This window comes from Myotis lucifugus, unplaced genomic scaffold, assembly GCF_000147115.1.
Source record: "Myotis lucifugus unplaced genomic scaffold, Myoluc2.0 scaffold_73, whole genome shotgun sequence".
NCBI lineage: Eukaryota > Metazoa > Chordata > Mammalia > Chiroptera > Vespertilionidae > Myotis > Myotis lucifugus.
In genome coordinates this window covers 3,272,273-3,278,272 of record NW_005871121.1, presented here as the reverse complement: position 1 = coordinate 3,278,272, position 6,000 = coordinate 3,272,273, and positions in this window count along the sequence as shown.

Below are 6,000 nucleotides of genomic sequence, written 5' to 3'. Positions count from 1 at the left end.
TGTCCTGTGGAGCCCAGTCTTGCAGTCTCCCTGGGCACCTGAGCTGGGTGCTCCAAGTTTGTCCCTTGTGTGGATTGTGTGTGCGTGTTCCTGTTGTAGTTTTGCCGTGATTGCTTTTGGCATGTCAGTGGGAGGGACCAACCCTCAGGCTGATTGACTGTGGGCCCTGGCTGTGACTATAGCAGAGGAGCTGACCCCCTGGAGCAAGGTTTGCTTTAGTGGGGCTCTGGTGCCTGCCAAATCTGCCCTTTCAATGTGCCATTTGAAGAGGTGGTTGGGTGGTGCTCTGGTGTGGTCTGAAGCTGGCCCCTAGGTGTGTTAGTTTTGTGGCCTCTTGGTAGGGCCTCTGGTAGAGGCCAATGTCAGCCACTGTCTTTGCTCTGTTCAGTGACTCCTGGTACTAGCTACAAAGTAATCTGCAGATCATTGCCCCTCTTGCTTGGCTTAAAGCTACCTGGGAGAGGCTAAGCTATAAACCAAGGCTGGCTGCCACTAGTGCCCAACTTGGAATCACTTAGCATGATGAGGCCAGGTGCTGCTTGATTGGAGTTTGTGAACCAATGAGAGATTTTTTTGGAATTCTGGAGCATGAGCAAAAATACAGTTTGTATGAAAAATCCACTGTAAATGGTTTGGGTGGGCCCACAAGTTGGATGGGTCAGGGTCTCAAGGATACACTAGGGCCAGGAAAATGGTGTTAGCCAGGTTGATGGAGATTCCAATATGGTACCTGCCTGCCCCTGCAGTAGGAGGGCTCAGCAAAGAAACAATGGCCTTTATGAACACTTCTGCCTGAGAGAAAGCTGTCCCCGCTCCATCCCTCATTCTGAAGCCGACAATTTAGCTTTTCCCTGTGTGGCCCTCAGGTTTTTGAGCTGCTGCTCCAGTACTGGAGCTCAGAGTGAGTGAGTCTGTCAGCAAGCAAGTCCATGTGCTGGCCCTTTAAGAGGAACACCTGGGACTCCAGCAGTGCTGTCTCACTTAGCTGCAATCCCTGCTGGTTTTCACAGCCAGAAGTTATGGGGACTTCTCCTCCCAGCACTGAAACCATGGGCTGGAAGCCTGGTGTAGGGATGGCACCCCAGGCTCCTCAAGGGGAACCTTGGAAGCCAAGATAACTACCACACATGAGTGTGGGCCAGCTTATTCTGCATCTCTGTCCCTCCTACCAGTCTTGACGTGGCTTCTTCTGTACACTATATATATCCTTAGTTATAGGACTTCTGTTCAGGTAGATTTCAGGTGGTTCTCAATGATGGTTGTTCTGAAGTTTAGTTGCAACTTTGATATGTTTGTGGGAGGAAGCGAGCCTAACATTTACTTATTCCCGTATCTTGACCAAAAGTTGTATATTATGGTTTCTGTGTGTCAGGAATTCAGGAGAAGCTTTCCTGGGTCTTCTGCTTATGGTCTCACAAGGCTGTAATCCAGGTTTCAGCCAGGCGAGCTATGTTCTTTTATTGAGCTCGGAGTCCTCTGCCACTCACATGGCTGTTAGCAGAATTATGATTAGCTGTGATTACAGGATGGAGGTCCCTGTTTCCTTATTGGCTGTTATCTGCCGCCTGCTCTCGGCCTCTAGAGATCCCCCGTGTTTTCTGGCACGTGGCTCCCACTACACAGCAGCTTGCTTCTTCAAGGCCAGCAGGAGAATCTCTTCAAAATGTTCTTGCTTCATAAAAGAGCAAGGCCTTTCATAGTGAGGTGTGAATTTTTCATCAGCACAGTTGACACCAAAATAGTGTTTTTTATTTTATTCTTAAAATATATTTTTTTATTGAGTTCAGACAGGAAGGGAGAGGGAAATAGAAACATCAATGATCAGAGAGAATCATTGATTGGCTGCCTCCTGCACACCCCCTACTGGGGATTGAGCCCACAACCCGGGCATGAGCCCTTGACCAGAATCAAACCCGGGACCCTTCAGTCTTCAGGCCAACATTCTATTCACTGAGCTAAACCAGCAGGGGCTGAGTGTTTTTTATATACTTACTAAACTTAAGCATATTTTTAAGAAGACGGGAAGGGAAATAATTTTGTACAATCATGATAATTCGGCAGTTCTAAAATTTGTTCAGCTGGAGGGACACCAGTGTTCTTTGATAATTAAATGAAACAGTTATAATAAAGTTCAGTTCCTCATGATGAACTTTTCCCAGAACAAACCTTACTCCTAAGAAGAAAAAACTAAACTCCTCACTCACCCTCCCCTCTCCAATATCTTGCCAACTCTTTCTAAAATCCCACTAATTAGAGATTTGTTTAAATAAGCAAACCTTCCTGGGAAGATTATGAGACGGAGGAGAAAGAAAAAGAAGGTTGCTATTGGTGACTCACAGTTAAGTGTGGGTAATTACATAGGTTGCTAGGCTATGGTAACTAGTCAAGATCCAGGTAGAGCCCTAGCCGGTTTGGCTCAGTGGATAGAGCGTCGGCCTGCAGACTGAAGGGTCCTGGGTTAGATACAGGTCAGGGGCACATGCCTGGGTTGGAGGATCAATCCCCAGTAGGGGCCGTGCAGGTGGCAGCCAATCAATGATTCTCTCTGATCATTGATGTTTCTCTCTCTCTCTCTCTCTCTCTCTCTCTCTCTCTCTCTCCCTTCCTTTTTAAAGGTAGAGCTCAGCAGGTGGGTGGATTTTGATGGAGTGAATGGGATGAGAGAAAAAGGTCTAAGCAGCGGTTCTCAACCTGTGGATCGCGACCCCTTTGGCAGTTGAACGACCCTTTCACAGGGGTCGCCTAAGACCATCCTGCATATCAGATATTTACATTACGATTCATAACAGTAGCAACATTACAGTTATGAAGTAGCAACGAAAATAATTTTATGGTTGGGTCACAACATGAGGAACTGTATCTAAAGGGCCAGAAGGTTGAGAACCACTGGGAGAAATTCTGAAGCAAAGGGTACTCTTGGGAAAGGCAGGCCTGGGGAAGATCCAGGTGAGGGAAAGAGGTTAGGAGAAGCAGACAGCTAATGATTGCCTGGTGTGGGGGTGGGACTGAAAAAGGTGTCTGGGAGGTACCAAGTGAAGGGATATCCTCCAGCAGGGCAGGATTAAGAGAGGGATAGAGGGTTCACCAGCACTATCACCTGCCTTAAACCTGAGATACCCAGCAAACAGAAGACATAGGCACAGCATTTGACTTATTTATTTTGCCGGTATTCTTTGTGCACCCTCACATTTTATCAGGAGCTCTGTCACCTGCTATGGAATGTGTACCCTCCACTAAACAGAATTAGGAGAATAATAATGTCCCAGGAGAGGAGAAAAGAATCACTTGGTAACTTTGTAATAAATGAATGAGGACATTCTGTAGCAGTGATGAGGGGGCGCTGACCAAAGGCAATGATACTCAGTAAAAAGCTATGTGCTGAATAAAACCGAAAGCAGGAAGGATTTTGGAAGAATAGACTATGTTTTTTTTTTTTACACAGGTAGAGCCTTCTCTAACATGACTGAATTTTAACTTGTTAAAAAAAGCTTCCCACCTATTAATGAATATGTATGCAGATTCATTTTTCTTATCCTGAGGCAGAATAAACTAAAAAAATCAAAAACAGTGTTGAAAACCACAATTTCTATTGTATTCATAAAATTATATTTCCTTAAAAATACTGTTCTCTTTTTCATTTATATATTCAGTGGAATATATTTCATGCTACTACGTGAAGCCATCTTATTCATTTTATATTGTGGAAGAGTACAGATATTTATTCAATGAATGGATGAAGAAAATATTTACCTTCATAGCTCTTAAAAACTAATATTTTTTGTATAGCCATTTGCTTAGGACTTTTTAAATGTCCTTGAATAAAATTTTATAAATTATTTTATTTTTTTTCTTTTAAAATAGTTTTTAAATTTTTCAATTACAGTTGATATTCAATATTTTATATTAATTTCAGGTGAACAGCTTAGTGGTAAGGCAAATATATATTTATGAAGTGATCCCCTCAATAATCCTAGTACACACCTGACACCACAGTTATTACAATATAATTGAATATATTGCCTATGCTGTACTTTATGTCCCCTTGGCTATTCTGTAACTACCAGTTTGTACTTTTAATCCTTTCACTTTTTTTATCCAGCCCAACAACCCCTTCCAATCTGGCAATCCTCAGTTTGTTATCTGTATCTGAGTATGTTCCTGTTTTGTTTGTTCATTTATTTTATTTTTTAGATTCCACATAAGAATTAAATCATATGGTATTGGTCTTTTTCTGTCTGACTTATTTCACTTAGCATAATACCTTCTAGGTCTGTGCATGTTGTCACAAATGGTAAGATTTCATTCTTTTATATGGCTATATAATATTCCATTGTATATACACACATCTTCTATGTCCAACCCTCTATTGATGGGCACTTGGGTTGCTTTCATATCTTGGCTATAGCAAACAATGCTGCAGTGAACACAGGGGTGTGTATATCATTTCAATTTTAGTGTTTTGTGTTTCTTTGAATATATACCCAAGAGTGGCACTGCTGGGTCATAGGCAGTTCTATTTTTCATGTTTTGAGGAACTTCCAAACTGTTTTCTATACTGGCTGTACCAATTTGCCATCCCACCAACAGTGCACAAGGGTTCCATTTCCTGGTCAGGGCACATTCCTGGGTTGCTGGCTCTATCCCCAGTAGGAGGTGTGTAGGAGGCAGCGGATCAATGTTTCTCTCTCATTGATGTTTTTCTCTCTCCCTCTCCCTTCCACTCTCTCTAAAATCAATAAAAACATATTTAAAAAATAAAATAAAGCTTACATCACTTTATTTTTAAAAAAGGAGAAGATGTGTGTTACATGAAGCCTATTGGTAATAGATTAGGGAGGTGAGAGAAAGCAAAGTGGGGAAACCTCTGGGATTGAATAAAAAGCAAAAGGATAGACATGTACATCTTTTACATAGGTGGGTACAGGATAGTTAACAGTCAACAATGAACATGATAACAATAACAATTATAGGACTTGTGTCTGCTCTGGCATGGTTGTTTTGCCCTGAGGAGTCCAGAAAAAGAGAAGTTACCTTTACATTCCAAAAGTATGTTATCATAGATGCAAAAGATAGTAGACAGGGTCAATTAAAATAAAGATTAACTTTCTCAGGGAAGATTCTAGCCTCGGATATGGCTACCCATTATAAACTGCTTTCAGTTACAAAGTTTTTATTTCAGACCATCCTATGTGGTTACTGTAGGTCTCTGAGTTTGTAAGGCCACTACACAGGCCTCCCCTGAGCTTATCAGGTTTAGTATGTGGCCCGTTTTTGTCCACAATCTTATTGTTAACCCATGCATTGTTTAGTAACATGTTATTTAGCCTCCACGTCTTTGTGTGTTTTCAGTTTTTTTCTTGTGATTGATTTCTAGTTTTGTACCACTATGGACTTGATATGATTTTAATTTTCTTAAAATTATTGAGACTTGTTTTGTGTTCTGACATGTGTCCTATTCTAGAAAATGTTTTATGTGTATTTGAAAAGAATAGATATTCTGCTGCTTTGGGGTGAAATGCTCTGAAGACATTAATTAAATCCATCTGATCGCATGTGTCATTTAAGACCGCTGTTTCCTTGTTGATTTTCTGTCTGGAAGATCAGATATCAATGGGTTATTAAAATCCCCTGTTATGACTGTTTTACTCTCTATCTCTCCCTTTATGTCCATCAAGATTTGTTTTATATATTTAGGTGCTTCTATGTTGATTGCATGAATGTTTACAAAGGTTATACCTTCTTGTTGGATTGCTCTCTTAATCATTATGTAGTATCCTGCCTTGTCTCCTATTATAACCTTGGTTTTAAAGTCTATTTTGTCAGATATAAGTATTACTAACCTAGTTTTTTTTTCATTTGCATTTGCATGAAATATCTTTTTCCATCCCTTTTCTTTTAGTCTGTGTGTATCTTTCATTCTGAGGTGGGTCTCTTGTAGATGTTGTAATGTACCCTGCGAATCACAGAAGGACTCCTCAAGAAGTCGAATTAAAGAGTCAC